Below are 22,437 nucleotides of genomic sequence, written 5' to 3' on the forward strand. Positions count from 1 at the left end.
AACCCAAACATCTATTTTTGATCTTGTGAGCTTTATGGTGATGTTAGCCTCTCTTGAATAAGAAGGTGTTCTTGGTGCATTCTTTCAACAAGAAAACCTCCCATCATCATCTTGTGTTGTTTTAGGACTCTTTTAAGTCTTCAAGCTCCTACCTTTTTATGTCAAGTGTGTTAGATCTAGATTTTTATCAACTTTCTTCCATGTTTTGCGTGGTTTGAGTGTATGGACTCCATAAAATTGGCAACTTTATGGATCCTTGAGGTTCCATTGTGTTCTATTGTCCCGGATCTGGAGAGTCATTGAGTTTTGGGTTCATGCATGAGATCTTGATCTCAATTTTCTCCATTTTGACCTAACTTGAGCTCAAGATATGCATGTATATAAAGAAATGATTTTTACGATGCTTTGGGGCTGAAGAAAGGCTTTTGCAAAGTTTTAGTGTATAGCTTGAAGGACTAAGAACTTAATGCATTAAGTTGTTTAGAGAAGTTCCTACAATGTGGCAGATTAACCACCATGACAAGGCGACGGAAAACGATTGTGACTATTTTGTCCTAATGCTTCTACGACGTGGCCAAAGGGTGTCCATGACATGGTGGTTTCTTAGGGTTACCTTTAACCACTAACTTTGACTGTTGACTTTTTGACCATGTTGACTTTAGGTCAACCTGGGGGTTTTACAGTGTCGAATGAGAGGGAAATTTTATATTGTTGGTTAGATGATTCATAGGGGCACTCTTCACTATTTGAGAGCTGTTGTATCAAGATGCTATCTGCGAGGTTAGCCTTCTCACTATATTACCTATGTCATAGTAGGGTGCATGCTAGACTAGTTGATTCTTATTTGCTAATTGATGTTATGTGTGTGATTGAGTTAATTATAACTCCAGGACTGCTGATAGTCCATAGGATTGTTGATAACCCATAGGGTTGTTGTGAGCCCATAGGATTGTTGATAGTCCTCAGGACTACTGATAGTCCCATGGTTGCGGATAACCCATAGTTGTTTATTATGGTGTGTTGTATGCGATATTTGATGGGTTTTATGCATAAGAACATCCTATGTGCTCATGCAACCCTAATGCTTGGATCTAGGTTTCTCTATTGTACATGCAATTCATCCAAGACTTTAAACCCTAGATCTAGCATACAATTAATCATATTAACATGTAAAAGGGTTTTTAGATCTTACCTTGATTGTTATGTAGCAATAACAATCTCAAATCCTCCTTGTAATGACTTTTGAAAGCTTAGAGTCACAATTGTCACTCCTCTAATGGTTCACAAACACCAAGAGCAAGAGGATGAAGAATAAAGAGAGAGGAGGCTGCCCAACACGTGTAGAAACCCTAGTGGAACTCTTAGCCACGTTTTGGGGCTTAAGGGTACTATATATATACATGTAGGCTATTAGGGTTTTCAACTAGGAAACCCTAATTTGACTGCTTAAGCCCTAAGCAACCCATGGACACTTTTACAATAACCCTTGGACGATTTCTAATGGGTTTCCCCATAGAATTCGTCCAACCTATTATTCCAAGGTAATCCATAGCCCAAATGCAATTATCTTATAATTACAGTTCCAATCCCTTAAGTTTAATTAATCTCTTTTAGCCACAAAATTAATTATCAATTAATTCTTGACTAATATTAATTAAACAATATGATTTCTCCTTTAATATATTATTCTCATAATATATTAATAAATCATAATTAATCTTCTCTCTCCATAATTCATCCTATCAAGTTGCTTTGGTGAAGGCAACCCAAAAGGACCATGCACCATCGGGTCAAGTACATACCAAAATAGTTATGGACTTAGACACTAATCCAACAGTCTCCCACTTGGATAAGTCTAATAACTATTCTGCGTATGACTTCAGATCCTGATCTACAATCGTAGCTTTCAAAAGCCGCTGTCAACTCTGATCTTATCAGATATGCGTCCTTTAGATAAGGGATCATATATTCCTCCATTCTAGATATCGTATAGACTGAGACATGGATTTAAATCATTCTCTTTGTCTATGTGTTGTTTCTCGATTTCCGATTTATGACGACTGACATCAGACTACATTTGAACGCATCAAATTAGTCTCGGCTTGGCCAAGCGCTTAAGTGCCATCACTAAATCATCGAGGGGCCCAAAGATATCACTTTCATCCTACATTGGATAAAAGGAACAAATAAACTTTGATTAAATGCTTGCTTGTACTCACTCACCGAATTACACACAATAATATGTTTTATGACACCAAGTTACTGGTGCGTTTACATATTATCAATGTGTAACTGACTCGCAAGATACAACTCACACATCTCGGTTTCAAGAATATAAGATGTTATCATCTCACCAGTCACTCGTGATAAAATCCATGAAGTGATCCAAGTGAGCATGGGTTTAATCCAATGCTCAAACTCATATTCATAAGCACTCATGAACGTTGCAGCAAAGATTTGCTTATGTGTAATACACTTTAGACAATCCACACACCAATTCATGACAATCTTCATTCATACCTACTTCCAACATATGAACGACTGTGGTCTGTTCGAATAATTTGATTGTTCTGAACCAATTTAATTATTCAGGAAGTCAAAACATGCAAAGTGAAACACAAGAATAATACTAATCCCTTATGGCCCCAAACTCTAGGTATAAATAAAACATTTTATTTAATCACTATATTGATTACTCATTATTTGTTGTTTCGGGTAATCAACTTCTTACTTGAATTATTACTACACTTGTCCCATGCTCTCAGCATGCACACAATGTTTACCTACGGTCCTTATTTTGTGAAATAGATTAAATGAACACATTTCCAATCATACTCATTTCACAACTCCCAATCCTTATCATAAGTATAAGAATATCAAATTCTTGTTACTTATGCAAGATTCTAACATTTTATGCAATGATTCTTTCGTAAAGTCATAGCTCAAAATCATCAAGACTTGGCTAATCTCTATTAGAAACAATTCTATAGATATGATGTCTCTCACTCAAAGTACATTCCTTTGAACATCCTTCTTTCATAATAGGTTCTAATCTAGATATAGATTCTCAATATCCAACTCCCAATATGGAAACATTTCCATATTTTTCCATATGACAACTTATTCTTAATAGAATCTTATCTATTCATAATAATGTCAATATGGTCCATCCAATACCATACTTCCAACTACTCACAAGCGAGTAAGCCTCAGCGAGCTTTGGACCGTCCTTTGATAGTTGTTTAATTATTTTACTCAAAAACGATTCTAGTCCTTTTTCCCTCTAAATGCGCTAGACATTAGGAAAATTTTAGCATGGTCAAATATAATAGCACTAGCCATCAATCCTATACCCGAAGCGTATGGGATACGATGCATAATGTCTTACATAAAGATATGATACTTTATCAATCACGTTCTCACAATTCGAACTATGAAGAGGGATGCCATAATCATAATCGAAATTTTGAGAACGCACTATGTATCCTTGACTATATTTGTTAACATTCCACAACCTAAGCCTTTAGATTTGAAACGAAGTACAATATTCTCTCCCTTAATTATAGCAAAACAACTTTTCAACCCTTACGACTTTGCAAAGTATAACTATTGTTTTCTATAATTAATATTGCTAACTTGCAATACTTGCCTTAATAATCATACAAGAACAACATTTATGCTCCCACTATCATGATGATTATTATCAAATAAGCATAACACTTATGCTCCCACTAGCTTTGACATGTAATCCTTTATCTAAGCTTCTTAAACTTATACACCTTTGCCTTAGATAGCTCATATGTGTGTCTAAACAATTCAGACTAATTGCCAAATCTCACAATTCGAATTATGGAAAGGGATACCGTAACCATAATCGAGTTTGAGAATACAATTTTCACAATTACTATCTTCTTGAAATCTCTCTTAGCGAAAGCATTTCCTCACAGTCATTCTTATGAAAGAGGGAATCTTATGACACTTAGATTTTAGTGTTGTATGTGTTCCTATCCATGCAAATTTGTCAAAACCAAAGTTTGCAACAAATCCAAATTCATATGGACCGAACCTTCTCAATCTTGATCTTTTGCCTTATGGTAACACGGCTGCCCACCATGTCTTCCAAGTAGTTAAGCAGCTCACCCTTTCCTATCAATGTACTTTTCATTGATCAAGGCGCTTGCCTTTTATGCGTTCAAATGAGAACTCATAGAACTCACATGCATAATTAACTCAATTGGAACCGCACAGAAACAAGATAGTGTCAACACGATAGGTTGTAAACCTCAAGTCATTTGCTAGTGATGATCGATAAGGTTTATTCTTGATTTGTTCTTGAAACCTTTCAAGACCTTTGAGACTCCCACTGACTCCTTGACTTATAAGATTCTCTTGTCAATAAACATTTCTTGACTAACAAATATTCAAGAGTTAGTGTAGCTTTTATCAAGACAAAACACTTCACAAAATTGGTCCTAGTTGGTCTTTGTCTTATCCAAGACATCACAACTTTCCAATTTCAAATGTGAAAGAATAAGAAAAACTTTTCAAATTCCACATTTGATGAATGTTATAAACCTTCTTAAGACTTGTCACTCAACTCACAATCTTAGCTCTAAGACTTATTTTTGGAACGAAGTATGATTGACTTCTTGATTTAACCATTTCTTCAATTCTTGATTCCTCTTCTCAGATATACAATTGCACTAAGACTCACTTAGAGGATCAATTGAGATATGGTTCTTAATCATTAAGACTTATCATAAAACATAATACAAGGTACTCTCCCTTCTTCTTAGAATAGAGAAACTTTTATCTTTCTGCCTACTTGATTCTTCTTATTCGTTCTGCTATTGATCAAAACTCTCCCAATCAACTCAGAATTACACTTAATATTATAAGTATAATCATATTTACTTAACCTTAGTAAATCATGAAGAATATCTTTGTTACTCTTGTGGTGGACTTGATCAACACACAACCTTGTGTACTCGATCTCCTAGTCCTTCACTTGACACGTTGTCAATGAATTAGTCTAATTTCCAAATATGAAATTTCTGATTCATCATGCAACCAAGTTGTATGATTCCAAGTTTCTATCCAATTGAAACTTGGGTGATGAGAAACTTTCCCTATTTGGTAAATTCTTGACATTTCCACAAATAACATAACTAAGAAACAAATCCATTATTGCTAATAACAGAAACATTCAAACATTAATTTTTCATACACGCCATTGCAAGGATAAATATAAAATCAAAATCTATTTTATTGCGGAAAAATTTGTGCTTAGAATGCAATTCATTGAAAAACTATGTTAATACATATTTCTTAGCAATCTATTCTAACTCTAAGTAGTAGCTCAAGATTCTAATCTTCAAGTAATGCGATCGAAATCCATTCCTTCACGATTAGATTCCGCTCACTTCTTCCCTTAAAACATCAAAATTCAATCTTATCACATCATGTATTAAGAATCTAGAATAGGAACTTAAAAGAGTTAGTTAATGGAATTTACCTAAAGTAGAGCTATACGTTTTGACTCTCCCGTCTCTTAGATCTCTTAGGTAAATAGGGCAGCTTCGTCTCCAATACCCCTTCTCTTGGCAATAAAAGAAAATTGACTCTTTTGGAACAGCACGTGGAACTACTTCTGACTTTGCCTTTCTCTTATGATCAAACTTTACGATCATGGCATGCCTTTTGTTGCCATTGCCTATATCCATAGAGGTATGGAAGGCAGATCCACCAATCAACTTTGCTTTTCTAGTGCGCCAAGTCATTACTGATTCAGCAACAATAAGCATATAGGTGAGATCAATAAGGGTTATGTCGTGGTTCATCATATAGTACTCTCTTACGAACTCACTATATGAGTCCGGAAGTGACTGAAGAACCCAGTGAACAGCCAGATCCTCACAAACAACAGATCCCAACATTCTTAACCTATCAATTTGTGACTTCATCTCTAGGACGTGTGCACACACTGACTTTCCTTCTTCATGTTTACTTGCTAAAAGGGCTTGAGTGAGTTTGAACTTTTCAATCTTTTGAACTTGTGGGTTAGGGAGAATAATAGGAGGAGGTGGAGGAAGTGAAGCATGATCTCGTGTTCCTTGATCGAATCGTGGAATATCATCTTGAAGTGAAAAGCTTGTTCCACGGGATTTGGGAAGACCATAGTTGTCATACTTTGACATCTACAAAACGGGAGAAAAATTAAGTTCAAGTTAGTTGATTGACTGAGTCCTTAATAAATCACCCAAATGAGATATTGAGGCTAGGACCCAACACAATACTCTACAACCTAGAAAAGGGATGTCGTAATCTAGTTGCAGAATATTTGAAGGTAAGTTAATGACGATTCACTAATTTCCACCATGATAAACGAAAAAGAAATTTAAGTTTTAAATCTATTGAAAATTCCTAGATCTTTCGAGATTCATTGAACTTTTCAATGACATGTTTAAATCTCGATATGCCCCTCTAGTTTGTGACTGGGATACCGAGGATCACAAAGCAGGTGTGAATAACCATGCAAACTTACATGGCGCCCCCACATGTTACAGTCATCTATTTGATGTGTCGGTTAACCACACACGCTCCATCGAACAATGACAAACATTGAGTCACCCTTTGCTACCTTTTCTTAGAACCATTTAGTGTGCCGGTTAACCACACACGCTCCACTAACGTCTTCGCAAGGGCACAAAGTGTAATTTCATGGAATTGCATCAATTCACTTTTGCTTAAAGTAACTAAGATTAGGAATTTGTAAAAGCATTTAGTTACTTTTGTACTTCATTATACTTATAATGGAAGGATTCTATCCTATCCTACCCATTCGACTAACGACCCTCCACTAGTCAAGAGTGCGGTGGGTAAGAGTGGATACCCATTCAATCGCCATTTTATAGGCAATTTCCTTAAACACCCCTTATAGACCAACTTTGTGAATGAGGCCTACTAACGGTAAGACTGACTGTTTACTCATACATATATAATACTAGACTTTTAATGTTATATATAGTAGAGGGTGTATTTTACACTTTTAAAGTACTGGGTGTTCTAATTTAATAAATTATACTTTTAATTTAATTAAATGTAAACCAAAATTTTTTTATGGGTTTATTAAATCTCTTTTAAATTCCAAAACTTGAGGGCAAGTTTTGAAACATTTCAAAACATTTGGGTTTAACTTATTTAAATTTCAAAACCAAAACTTTTAAGTTCTAATTTAAACTATAAAACCTAAAGGGATTAATTTGAAACTTTTCCAAAACTTTCAAGAATATTCTTGATCACATAATTCAAATAAGGCAATTAACTATTAATTGGTGGTTATCTAATTAGATCTAGTTCAAATTCTTGTAAGATAATGATCAAATAATTTATATAATTTAACATTTATCATATAAGGTAACAATTATCTAATTAGATGACCAAAATCTTTTATTTTGACAAAGATAATCATAAGGAATCAATAAAATTCGAATTTTATCAATTTTAAACAATTATGGCAATTATCCTAAGTCAAAATAGGTAAAAATCCCGAAAATCCGCTTGTATGACAACTAAACTCGCCGAGCCCCCTTATGGACTCGCCGGGTTCACCCTACTCGACGAGTCCACATTGGAACTCGACGAGTTTGTCAGGCAGATGGCCAAAAACACGATCATTCAACATGAATGAATGTACTAGGCATCAATACAATAGAAACCAACCAGGCTCTGATACCACTGATGAGTTTTATACATAAGAACATCCTATGTGCTCATGCAACCCTAATGCTTGGATCTAGGTTTCTCTATTGTACATGCAATTCATCCAAAACTTTAAACCCTAGATCTAGCATACAGTTAATTGTCACTCCTCTAATGGTTCACAAACACCAAGAGCAAGAGGATGAAGCATAAAGAGAGAGGAGGCTGCCCAAAACGTGTAGAAACCCTAGTGGAACTCTTAGCCACGTTTTGGGGCTTACGGGTACTATATATACATGTAGGCTATTAGGGTTTTCAACTAGGAAACCCTAATTTGATTGCTTAAGCCCTAAGCAGCCCATGGACACTTTTAGAATAACCCTTGGACGATTTCTAATGGGTTTCCCCATATAATTCGTCCAACCTATTATTCCAAGGTAATCCATAGCCCAAATGTAATTATCTTATAATTACAGTTCCAGTCCCTTAAGTTTAATTAATCTCTTTTAGCCACAAAATTAATTATCAATTAATTCTTGACTAATATTAATTAAACAATATGATTTCTCCTTTAATGTATTATTCTCCTAATATATTAATAAATCTTAATTAATTTTCACTCTCCATAATTCATCCTATCAAGTTGCTTTGGTGAAGGCAACCCAAAAGGACAATGCACCATCGGGTCAAGTACATACCAAAATAGTTATGGACTTAGACACTAATCCAATAATATTTTGAGGAACTCACTAAACTTCACTTTTATAATTGTGGATTTAAATGTATTTTAGGTACTTTAGATTTTCATGGGAAGGAAAAGGTTTGACTGTACAATCTCATCGACAGTTTTCACGATTCTGCATTTTGTGATACTATGATTTTTGGGATAACTATATTTTGATACTTATGGTTCTTGACTTGGTTTTCTGTGGAAACAATGTTTTTACTTAATTTAAAAAGAAAATTTTGGTCCTGATTTTTGGGACGTTACATTATCTTATTTGAAAGCAATACTCTAGAAAGGGAGGCATAGGGAACAAAGCATGGAGGTTGACAAGTCTTGAAACATAAAAGTGACGCTCTTAAACTTAAAGAGATCCGAAGCTACCAGCCAGATCCGCAGTAAAGGTAAACACCACAACCAGCAACCACATCTGCAATTGAAGTCATCTATCTTAGATTAATTTTATCTGTTTTATGTCTTTACATGTCTTTGTCCAATATGCCTTGCATGGAAACTCCTAGACAGATTTCAGTTGTAATCTTCGAGTCTCTATAAATAGAGCTCTTTTATTCTGAATGATACACATCTTTCAATCCATCATTCTTTCTCTCTCTTGAATTATCGCATCGTCTCATTCACTTATATCAATAGATATTAAGATTCTAATATTACGATCATTATCTCTTTGGAGCAAGTCATCTTGACTTAATCACTAAGCATGATCACATTTACTAACTTGGATTGTTTGCAATCCTTGTTAAGAATCAACTTATAGTGTATTCTTGATATAATACTTGTTGTCATTTACATTTCCTTATATTTCCGCACCTAATTATCAACTATCTAACTCTAACTTATTATCATTGTTGAGTTTTATGATCCACTGAGTTAAACTTCTTTCCGCATTATTACTTGTTCTAACATTTGTTCAAGTGTGTTACTCAAGTTTTTCTCTCAACAATCGGTATCAGATCCAAAGTGGTTGCTTTTTAAACAAGAACTCTGATTTTAAAAGGCCTTCTATACCATTGGAGCTCATTTCTTAAAATGAAAAAAACAAAAAACAATTTTTTTTCTAAAAATAAAAAAGTATGGCACAAGCATTATCTCTAAATGGTTCCAACAGCTTTGGAGGTTCAAATAGAGCTCCAATACTGGTGGAAAACGAATATCATCACTGGTCTCAAAGAATGGAGAGGTATCTACGGAGACTTTGAAGAGATGTATGGAGATCTGTAGAAGAAGGACCTCATGTCCCTATTCTTACTCCAGTTCAGAATGATGGCACTTAATCTAGATTGGGAGGAGGTCAACCAGCCATGAATCATCCCACCAAAGATGATATTGACAAGATGGAAAATGATACTGGTGCCTTTTATGAGATATCTTGTGGAGTTTCCCCTGACAACTTCAACATCATCATAAATTGAAAATCAGCCAAAGAAATCTAGGATGTTCTCAAGAACTTATATGAAGGTGCAGAACAAGCTGAAGATAAGAAGCTTACAACCGCACTAAATGAATTCAAAAACTTCAAAGCTCATGCTGGTGAAAGTCTGGAAGATTCATTCAAGAGGTTCAACTTAATTGTCACAAAGTTATCTAATGCTGGCACCATCCGAAGTAACCATGAGACCAATCTTCAGTTTCTCAATGGTTTAGGTAGACATTGGACTATGGCTAAGATGATAGTCAAAGAATATATAGAAATTCATTCTTTGTCTCTTTACAAACTGTATGGTGAACTACAAGCACAAGAATCAACCATACTCAAAGACTGTGCTGACTTCGGTGGACCACTCGCTCTTGTAGCACAAGCACCTCACACTCAATCCTACTCACCCTCGTATGACAACACTCTACAGTCATACAAAGCAGACTAAGAATACGATGATGAAGAAGAATTTCAAAACGCTATTGCTCAAGTTAGTCATCAATTCAACAGACTACCACCTTCATTTTTCCACAAACATCAGCAGTTTACTAAACTTCCTTTCAACCGCAACTTCAATCCTTAGAACACTCACCCATGTTATCCCAAAAATCCTCACCTAGCACCACAATCTCATAACACTTAATCCAAAGAGGCACCTCAGCAGAAGAAAAATCTAATGTTGTAATTTGTCACAAGTGCAACAAGGAAAATCACTTTTCTAAAGATTGCAAAGCAAATGTAGTGAAACACAGAGCATTCTATCTTAGAATGGCTCAAGAAATGGAAGAAAATGAGAAAGCAAGGGCGTACGTTGCCCAAGTCAGAAGAGACCATTAAGTATGGTCATCCGGGGATGAGGATGCAGATATCAACAATGTCAAAGGAAAAGGAAAAATCTGCATGCTGGCTTCTGCGGACGAGGATGGGTCAACCAAACTGGAAAATAACTACTGCTACATGGGAAAGGATGGAACTCTAAGCATCGTTGAGCAGGTAAAACTTATGATCCAAACTTTTAATTATAGTATGCATGATTGTCAACCATTTATTGACAACCTTAATGACACATGTGCTGTCGTCCTTTCAGACTATAACAAAGCCTTAGACAAGAAGAACATTGCGTCCCATGAAAAATTTCATGTTAGAGGACGATTAGAAGACAAAAGACTCAAATTTTCCATGCTAGAAAAGGACTTAGAATTAGAAAAGGATGCAAGGATGTTATGTGAAACTCAATTAGGCATAACATTAGATCAGAGAGATTTAGCTCAAACTGAAATTGTACGTTTAAATCTTTTAATAGAAAAACTATTCAATGAATGTGAAGCAATTAAAAATCTTGTGAACAATGGAACCGTAGATAACACCTATAATTTGGGTTGGTCCAATACGTATCCTACCGCAAAGGATTCTTTACCCCGGTTTAACAAGGACCGACTTTATGTCCCTCCAGACCGAGAGTTTCATTTCCCAGTCAATAAACAAAACCTTTCCCGAGGACATCAAAACTCATTTTGGTCGACTTCATAATCTGAGTAATAATTATGCTATTGAGGAAATTCTTCCTGAAACTTCTGGTCACTCAAGTGATCAAATTTGTATCTCTGGCACAATCTATCGCAACTCTCAAACTTCATCGGTTGTTGATTAAGAAATTCTTATGGAATCCGAAGTTCACATGAATTTCCCATCACGGCCCTCAGATCGCAGTACCACTCACTGCAATTCTGAACCGCAGTTGGACCATTTGCGTCCGATTAAATTACCCACAAAGAAAACAACTCAGACTTATGCTGCAATAGTCCAATCTTCCTTACCACAACCCACAGTTAAGGGTTCAGTAACCATTCAGACAATTCATCATGAGTTGCGAATAGGGAATTTTGAGTTTGGTCAATGTTCCCAAAATCCTAAACTTTCTAGTTCAGATGAATCAAGTCCTCGTATTGAAAAGAAATCTAATGGATCTAAGAAACCGCAGTTAAATCTCAATGATTGCTGTTCTCCAAAAACTCAGGAAAAAATGGCCTTCAAAGAGGAACATCTATCTCGTGGTAAAAAGCAGGAAATCCTTTGAAAAACCAAAAGACAAACCAAAATTTCAAAACCCAAGAGTCCAAAAAAATTTGTTCTTTCAAATTACTTTTCAAAAAACTCTTCAGTCAAGAAAGCAAACAAAAAGGGATGTGCAGTTTCTAAAACATTTTCAAACCCATCTGACACAATCCAAAAGAAAGTAAAGTGTTTTCGAAGCAATAGTTTTCAAATCTATTCCTCAGATGATCCAAAATGGAAAGGGATTTTACCAACTCCAACACGTGTAAAGTCACCTCAGATTTCTAAGAAATCACACCCTAGGAAGTCTACACGTGCTCACACACACAAGTCATACTTTTCAAATTCCAAGAGCACAACTGACATATCTCACCTTTCTCGGACTAGTCACAAAAATGTTCCCACGCCCTTCAGACCGCAGACAAATCCGAATGTCAGGGTAAATGACAAAAATCTTTCATGTAAATGTCAGTGTCAAAAGGGATCATCTCAAGTTAAATCTCACACTTTTTAGAAGCCTCATAATTTTTCTAAACCTCACAACACGTCAAAAGTTCACAAACATCAAGGACTAGGTCTCAAGATTGACATAACATTTGTCCCTACAACCCCAGTTCATGCCTTTTTGAAAAAACCATCAGTTTCATCGGGCTCCAATGTGCAAGGAGGATCAACAAGAGGAGTGGTTAATTGATAGTGCCTGCTCCTTGCACATGACCGGAAGGTTAGAATACCTTCGGGATTTCAGGCCTATTTGCAATGGTGGAAACGTCACATTCGGCAACAATGTAAATGGAATAATCTGATGTTACGGTGTCCCTACTACAGGGAACTTATCTATTCAAAAAGTAGCATATGTGGAAGGTCTTAAACACAATTTCATTAGTGTAGGCCAATTATGTAAGGCATGCCACAAGGTTGAATTTGATAATGAATACTGCTACATAATGACAAGTGATAAAAGCATATGTTTGATCAAATCCAAGTCCGAAGTGACCATGTATCCTTTGGATGTTTCTTTGATCATTGGGAAACCACCACTATTCTTTCTATCCAAAGCAGTATCCGAAGTCAACTAGATATGGCAACGTAAGCTAGCTGTAACGCCCGGTTTCCCAGGTACATTAATTAATATTGTAATTTGAATTGTGTTGAGGTGACATGACGAGTTGGTGCTTAGACTCGTCGAGTCAGTTCACGAATGGGTGACGTGGAAAATGATTAGACTCGACAAGTCAGGGGAGTGAACTCGCCGACTAAGAGCTGACGAAATAAACCCTAATTTCTCAGGTTTAGGACCTATTTAAGGACCCTTATAGCCACCATTTGCGGCTACCAGACCCTTGAGAGAAACCCAAAGAGTGCTTGAGCGTTTGTGAGAGGGAAGAAGCCATTATTTGATCTTTGTGGGTTGGTTTTGCAAGAAAAAGGTGGTTCCAGCTTAGAAGAGGCCAAGGAGGTTGCATATCTGTGGATTTCAAGCAATAGACATCATCCTTGAGGTAGCATATCGATCTTTTTTCTGTTTTGTTGTAGAATCCTTGGATCTAGGGTTTTCTATACCCTTTATTGGGATGATTTGTTCGGAATATGGTCCCTTATCATGTTTAGACTTCGGATCTGGACCCATAGTGGTCCAGAGAGCTTTATCCATCTTGCTTTATGATGAGTTATGTGAGAATCAAGATTGAACCTTTACATCTTTATTGAGCTTGGGAAGGTCAGATCTATGAATTAGAGGAACAATCTGACCTCATAAGTTCATTTGAGTTTGAGCATAGATAGAACTCGCCGAGTCCATGAGTAGACTCGATGAGTCGGACCGGGTTGTTCTGTAACTCACTCAGTTGGTAAATCGCCGAGTTAGGGGAGTGACTCGGTGAGTCAGTTGGGATTTAGGGGACTTGAGTTCACGTCTGAACTCGCCGAGTCAATGCCTGACTCTACGAGTTGGGTTAAAGGGTGGCCATTGACCAACGTTGACCAGAGTCGACTTGTGTTGACTAAGGGCATTAGTCAAACTAAGTCAGGGAGGTATTAATTAGAGATGTATGTATGCTATATGAGGAAGCTAGGTCGGAAGATTGAGCACGAGTGATTATCCGACATCTTCGAGGTGAGTCTCCTCACTTGGCCTTACCCGATGGGGTAATTATGTGTGACCGAAAGGTCTTATGTGTATGATGAGTGTGTGATATATGTTGTATATGTAATATGTTATGATATGTGTTTGATGATGTGGAATGGAAGGTCGGGATAATACGGACCGGAAGGTCAACTGAGTATGGACCGGATGGTCAACAGGGTTACGGGATGGAAATCCCCTTAGACATTTGGATCGGAAGATCCGATAGAGTTATGGCCTGGAAAGGCGTATGTGCTGTATGTGGTATTTTGGGGAACTCAGTAAGCATTTATGCTTACCGTTTGCGTGTTATGTGTTTCAGGTAGCAATGATGATCGTGGGAAGGCACCGGTATGATTGATACGCACTTGTAGTCGAGATGCTTTGATTTTTTGGGGATTGTGATTTGTAGTTATGTTATGTGAAAAACAATTGATACACATTTTTGAGAATTGTGATTGGAGAATTTTTATTAATTTAAAATGAAAAATTGTTTTGAAATTTCACGGTGTTACAAGTTGGTATCAGAGCCTTGGTTTGAGGGATTCAGATTCATCTTCGGGTGTATTTGAACTCAAACTGAGGATTTGAGAAAGTTCACATAAATAAACAATTTTTCCTAAAAGAGTAAAAAGGAAGTGAGGAAATAGAAGAAAGCAGTGTGTACGAGCAGCCAGCGCCCGAACGGTGATTTCCCAAATTACCCTTACATTATATGTTATGAGATATGTTGTAATGTGTTATGCATGCTAGAGTAGGCTAGGTATTCATATAAGGACTAGAGTGACGTGATTTGTGATGCCTTAGCCTAGGAAGATTCCTGCTGCTATGAGATGCTTGTGAGTGAATAGGTAGCAGTGAGGTGCTATGAGGATGTACTGAAGGGTAGCTTTTGTGTGGCAAGAGATAGAGTACTTGTGACTTGGGATCCGTGGAGGGTGACTTGGAATGAATACTGATGCGGTATGGAAGCTAGTATAGGGCCCGTACTACTAGAAACACCGGATCAGTGTGCAGTCCAGGTAGGAATCCTTAGGATACTAGGAAACAAGTAGGGTTGAGTTATCAAGTGCGAGTACGCTCAAGCGAGTCCCTGATATTTTTATGTTGTATTTCGGAGACATCATGGTTGGGACACATCACAGACCGGTGACTAGCGAGGGGGTGTGAGCGATGTGGAGCTCCGCCAGATGATTCATGATGAGGTGGTTGCGGCTATCCGAGTTGAGATACCAGAGATGTTCATGTCTATCAAGACCATGCTGATTGAGACCTTTGATGAGTGGTACGCCGCTCTTACTGATGTTGTCGTTGCTGCGCCACCGCAGCCGTCGCTGCTGCCAGGCCGCAGGGGGGTGACTCGTTGCTGTATCGCGAGTGCAGCAGCACGAAGCCACCCGAGTTTGATGGGATGCAGGATCTGATTGCTGCGATGATATGGATATATGATATCGAGGGATGCTTCTACACCTGTTCGTGTCCAGAGCATCTGAGGGTTTGGTTTTTACTGAACCAGCTTCGCTTGGGAGCGAAGGATTCGTGGAAATTTGTGACGGCGCATCTCATTTCTGCGGAGATCTCAGCGGTGAACTGGGAGAGGTTCACCACTATGTTCATAGATGAGTACGTTCCCCCGGTGGAAAGGGAACGGTTGGCCCAGGAGTTCTTAACCCTCAAGCAGGGTACTGAGTCAGTTACTGTGATCACCAGGAAGTTTCATGAGAGGGCGATGTTCTGCCTTGAGCACGTGTCGTCTGAGCAGGCACGCATGTGCCGGTACTTGAGCATTCTGAGGAGGGATATTCGGGAGTTCGTGGTGAACTCTACTTACCGAACATTTGCCGAGCTCTAGGAAAATGCACGGAAGAAGGAGATTGAGCTAGAGACTCAGGTCAGGGAGGAGGCCGAGTCACAGAGGGTGGAGAGGCGACCGGCACAGTCTCAGCCGGCGACCAAGCGGGCGAAGCCCACTGATGCGAGGTCAAGGGACTAGAAGGGCCGCACTTATGGGAAGTGCAGCAAAGGGCATGAGGGGGTCTGTCGATCAGGTGCTTGCTACAAGTGTGGCAAGGAGGGGCATATCGCCAAGGATTGCCCCAAGGGGTTTATGGTTTGCTTTCATTGCAACCAGACCGAACACCGGAGGGCTGAGTGTCCACAGCTGAAGAGGGCAGCATAGAGGACGCCGCAGAGATCCGCCCCTATTGTCGTGCGAGTTATTGAGGGTCGACCAGTGAAGGCCGAGGCACCGAAGGTGCGTGGGAGAGCTTTTCAGCTGACAACATAGGTGGTCCATGCAGCACACGACGTCGTGGCTAGTATGTATTCTATTATTATTTGTTTATGATGAGATCTTGTGTTTATATTATTCTATGCATAGGTACTTTTCTTGTGAATTCTGTACCTTCTTTGGTGTTGTTTGACTCGGGTGCGAGTCGGTCATTTGTGTCATTAGCGTTCTGTAGACACATCAGTATCTAGCGAGAGGCGATGAGTCGACCTCTGCGAGTTTCTATAGCTGACGAGCGAGCAGTGTATGCCACGGACATGATTCGAGGGTGTGTTCTTGAGATCTTCGGTGTTGGATTTCTGATAGATCTGGTCCCGATTGCGATGGGGGACGTATGTGTTATCGTGGCCATGAATTGGTTGAGCCGATTTGGGGTTGTGATAGATTGCGATCAACAATTGGTGACGATTTGAGATCCAAGCGGGGGAGTGCTGATAGTCAATGGCGAGGGAACTCAAAGGGGGTCAGCATTCTGTTCGGATGCCAGAGCGAGACAGAGTGTGCAGCAGGGCTGCAAGGGGTTCATAGCTTATGTGATGGATACCGGAGAGGCTGCGGGGAGGACAAGTTTAGTTGATGATGTTCCGATAGTGCGTGAGTTCCCGGATGTATTTCCCGACGAGTTGATGGGTGTGCCTCCCGAGAGGCAGGTGGAGTTTTGCATTGAATTGGTTCCGGGGGCAGCGCCTATCGCTAAGGCGCCTTATCGCCTTGCACCGCCAGAGATGCAGGAGTTTTCCTCATAGCTTCAGGAGCTGTTGGGGAAAGGATTTATTCGACTGAGCAACTCGCCTTGGGGAGCGCCAATCCTTTTTGTCTAGAAAAAGGATGGTTCGCACCGGATGTGCATTGACTATCGGGAGCTGAACAAGTTAACGGTTAAGAACAATTATTCGTTGCCGAGGATTGATGATTTGTTCGATCAACTTCACGGGGCATCTTGGTTTTCCAAGATAGACTTGAGGTTTGGATATCACCAGATGAGGGTGCGTGATGAGGATATCCAAAAGACTAAGTTGAGGACGTGATATGGGCACTATGAGTTTGTGGTGATGCCTTTTGGGCTCACCAATGCACCAACAACGTTCATGGATCTCATGAACAGGGTATCCCGGCCGATGTTGGATCGATCGGTGATCGTGTTTATTGATGATATTCTAGTATATTCTAGATCCCGAGAGCAACATTAGGAGCATTGGAGGGAGATCATTGGGGTATTGAGGTCGGAGAGGCTTTATGCCAAATTCTCCAAGTGTGATTTCTGGTTACAAGAGATCTAGTTTTGGGGCATCTTGTTAATCTTAATGGGATATTGGTCGATCCGGCCAAGATTGAGGCGGTGATGAGTTGGGAAGTGCCGAAGTCTGCCACCAAGATCAGGAGTTTTCTGGGGTTGGCCGGTTATTATCGGAGATTAATTCAGGATTTCTCCAAGATTGCAGTGCCACTCACTAGGTTGACCCGGAAGGGTGTTGCTTTCTCATGGGGTCCGGAGCAGCAGACCTCGTTTGAGACTCTTCGCCAGAAGTTGTGCGAAGCCCCAATGTTATCCCTTCCAGAGGGAGTTGAGGATTTTGTGGTATATTGCGATGCATCGATATCAGGGTTGGGTGCAGTGCTTATGCAGAGGGGGCATGTGATAGCATATGCATCGAGGCAGCTGAAGCCTCGTGAGGCGAGGTATCCCCTCACGATCTGGAGTTGGGAGCGGTGGTGTTCGCTCTTAAGATTTAGCGCCACTATTTGTATGGGGTTTGGTGTATCAATTACACAGACCACAAGAGTTTGAAGTATTTGATGGATCAGCCCTACATGAATATGCGGAAGAGGAGATGGTTGGATGTGGTGAAGGATTACGATTGTGAGATGTTGTACCACCCGGGCAAGGCGAATGTGGTAGCTGATGCCGTGAGTCGTAGGGAAGAGAGTGCCCCAATACGAGGTATGTGTAAGAGAATGACCGTGATGACTTCGGTGTTAGATACCATTCGTGAGGCCCAGGCAGAGGCTGTGAGACCAGAGAACCGCAAGAAGGAGTGAGTGATTGGGCAGGTATCTAAGTTTGTGACGGATAGCTGAGGGCTTATAACTTTTCATGGTCGGATTTGGGTGTTGTTTATAGGCGGGGCACATAGTGTTTTGATGGAGGAGGCGCATAGATCGAGATTCTCGATCCATCCCGGGGCCACTAAGATGTATTTGGATCTCAAGAGAGATTATTGGTGGCCTTGTATGAAGAGAGACGTTGCATGGATTGTAGAGAGGTGCTTGACCTGTCGTCAGGTTAAGGCCGAGCACCAGCGTCTACATGGCAAGTTGCAGCCACTTGAGGTTCCCCAGTGGAAGTGGGAACATATTTCTATGGATTTTATCACCAAACTGCCAAGAACCCCAAGGGGCGTCGATGCAATTTGGGTGATTGTGGATCGATTGACGAAGAGTGCTCTCTTCCTTGCTATCAGTGAGAGCTCTTCTGTAGAGAAGTTGGCAGAGATATATGTGAGGGAGGTGGTGTCTCGACAAGGAGTGCCGATCTCGATTGTGTCAGATCGAGATGTACATTTTACTTCCAGGTTCTGGAAGAAGTTTTAATGAGGAATTGGGTATGAGATTGCATTTCAGCACTGCTTATCACCCTCAGACCGACAGTCAGAGTGAGCGGAGTATCCGGACACTCGAGGACATGCTTCGGGCTTGTGTATTAGACTTCGGAGGAAGTTGGGACACGTATCTGCCTTTGGCTGAGTTTTCCTATAACAACAATCACCATTCGAGCATCAGTATGTCTCTTTTCAAGCTGTTGTATGGAAGGAGGTGTCGGACTCCCATTTGTTGGGGAGAGGTAGGGCAGTGTGTGATGGGTAGTACGGAGATAGTGCTCCAGACGACTGAGCAGATTCAGCAAGTCAGGCAGAGGTTGCTGACGGCTCAGAGTCATTAGAAGAGCTACGCGGATAGGCGTCACTCAGAGCTCGAGTTTCAGGTTGTTGATTTCGTTCTCCTGAAGGTATCACCTTGGAAAGGTGTGATTCGATTCAGGAAGAGAGGAAAGTTCGGGCCTCGATATATTGGTCCATTCAGGGTGATAACTAGGATGGGCAGAGTAGCGTATCATTTGGAGCTACCTGCCGAGCTGAGTCTGATTCATGATACCTTCCACGTGTCTTAGTTGAGGAAGTGTATTGCTGATGAGTCAGCAGTGGTTCCATTAGAGGACATTCAGGTGGATGCGAGCTTGAACTATGTTGAGAGGCCGATCGCGATCCGAGATAGGAGGATCAAGGTTCTAAGGAACAAGGAGGTGTCCCTGGTTCAGGTCCAGTGGCAACATCGGAAGGGGTCCGAGCTGACTTGGGAGCCGGAGTTGGAGATGTGTGAGCAGTACCCTGAGTTGTTTGCAGAGCGAGGCTTCGAGGGCGACGTCTGATTCTAGTGTGGGAGAATTGTAACGCCCGGTTTCCCAGGTACATTAATTAATATTGTAATTTTAATTGTGTTGAGGTGACTCGACGATTTGGTGCTTAGACTCGTCGAGTCAGGTCGCGAATGGGTGACGTGGAAAATGATTAGACTCGATGAGTCAGGGGAGTGAACTCGCCGATTCAGAGCTGACGAAAGAAACCCTAATTTCTCGGGTTTGGGACCTATTTCAGGACCCTTATATCCACCATTTGCAGCTACCAGACCCCTTAGAGAAACCCTAAGAGTGCTTGAACGTTTGTGAGAGGGAAAAAGCCATTATTTGACCTTTGTGGGTTGGTTTTGCAAGAAGAAGGCGGTTCCAGCTTAGAGGAGGCCAAGGAGGTTGCATATCTTTGGATTTTAAGCAAAGGACATCATCCTTGAGGTAGCATGTCGTTCCTTTTTCTGTTTTGTTGTAGAATCCTTGGATCTAGGGTTTTCTATACCCTTTATTGGGATGATTTGTTGGGAATATGGTCCCTTATCATGTTTAGACTTCGGATTTGGACCCATAGTGTTAGGGTGCAAAGTCATGCTTGGATGTAGTGTTTTAGGCTTTCCTCTTTGTATGTGTAAATGGGTTGAGTCTTTCCTATAAATAGGAAGTGAGTGACTCCCATTATGTAAGTGAATCCATTTGGAGTGTTAGACTAGAGAGAGAAACTTTGTACAAACCCATTTGTATATTCTTTCTAGATCTAATATGAGCTTACAAAGATTTATTTACTCATTGTGTTCTTAAATTTGCATGATGATTCACTAGATCTTTCTAATTTCGCACATGCCATCATAATCAACACCACTACAATTGATATCAGAGCGGGTGTTTTTGATTTCATCAAGAATTGATCCTTGATGGCTTTCTTGATTTGGTGATTCATTTTATGATCTTGGATCTTCGTGTTTTAGAGAGTTTTTGGATTCTAGAAATCGAATTCTTCTTTGATTCTATTCATAATTCGATTTTCTTCACTAGAATTCAAGTGATTTTTGCTTTCTCTCTCTAGAAAACCCATTCAAAATCACTTTCTCTCTCTAGAATTCTTCAAGTTTTTGTGATCATGGTGAATTTGCCTTACAATTCTTGGATTTTGATCGTTGAAGGTATCAAATACAAAGTCAATAAAGATCAATATTATGGGTTTGTGTTAAACAAGAAGATATATTGGGGAACTATGGTTTCTTATGGAGGATTGAAGGATGGTCATGGAAGCTTGATATTTCAACCACTTTGTGAGATCAAATGGTTGGCTGATATTACATGTTCCTTAATATCACGTAGTAGTGATAAGATTGGAGAAGAAAAATATTTGTTCGATAAGAAATATGTTTCTCTTGTTGAAAACACAAATGATCTTCGTGCTCTTAAGGTTGTTGAAGTTCTTGACAATGGAGTTCAATGTGATGTTCTTGATGTTCTAGAAAAAGGAGTTCAAGTTGATTCTCACGATGAAAAAGTTTTTTGCTCAATTGGAGCTCAAATCTATGATATTTTGTGTTCTTGTGATTCGTTTGAAGGAATGATTCCTTATCGGAAGCCGATGATCCAAGAAAATCACAAATATCAAACTCCAAAAGATTTGATTCAAATTCACAAAGTTGATGTTGTGGAAAGTGGGTTTGTTCATGGAGTCAAGTCTTCAAGATGCAAAAAGATGAGAAAGAAAAAGAAGAAGAAGATCAATCACAAAACAAGCGGGTTTACTCACAAAAATCGTCAAATGTTGTGAAGCCAAAATCCGTGAAGCAAATTTGGGTTACAAAGCAACAATCTCCAAGTGTTGCATTGAATTTGAAGTGAAAACCCAAATGTGTTGGTGGTTCTTTTGAAGATGTTCTTGGATTGACGAAGAACACGAAGAACGAGTTGTACATCTTGCATGGTGGGTGGTACAATGTTCGATTTGGAGATTTTTTCATTCAGACAAAAGAACCAAGATCTTCCAAATTTATTCGTTCGTTGAAAATGGAACTCGATTCGTCAAAAAGGTATCTCAAATTCTCAATTGGATTCCAAAACGTCCATGATTTCAATTCGTATTTTTCGTTTTTCATTTTTGATCGATTTGCCTCATTGAATCAAATCCGTTTCAACCCCATTGAAGATCCAATATTTTTTTTGATCAAACAACAAAACTAAAATCATTTTTTCATTAAATTTTGATTTATTAAACATCAGTTGTTGATCCAATTGTTCAAAACGTTCACTGTTCATAAAGCCCAAACACTTATTTCTTTTACTGTTCATCTGATGGAATTTCAAGCCTAATTTTGATATTCTTTGTTATGTACAATACGCATAAAAGTGTTGTACAATTCTTGGCTAGATCGAGTTCTTGAAGTTTCATTTTTCTTTCACTAAGAATTGAATATCACTTTGATTAAGTGGATCGACTGGTGATTTAGAATTCATAAATTTCTGGAGAGTAGATTAAAATCGAAGGCTGATGAATTTCAAATTCTATTTGAGTTGACTTTGTAAAGTCAATATCAGTGTTCTTGAAGAAGTTTGGAATGAAGGCATTAAGTCAAGGATCGAATAGTTGAACACCAATCGGGATGAATCGACAAGGTCAATGGCTTGATGATGAATTTGGAGTCAATGTTTGAAGATTTTGGTGATGAATTGCTTGATGTCAGACAAT

This window comes from Lactuca serriola, chromosome 2, assembly GCF_051521515.1.
Source record: "Lactuca serriola cultivar US96UC23 chromosome 2, Lser_US96UC23_V15, whole genome shotgun sequence".
NCBI classification, from domain to species: Eukaryota; Viridiplantae; Streptophyta; class Magnoliopsida; order Asterales; family Asteraceae; genus Lactuca; species Lactuca serriola.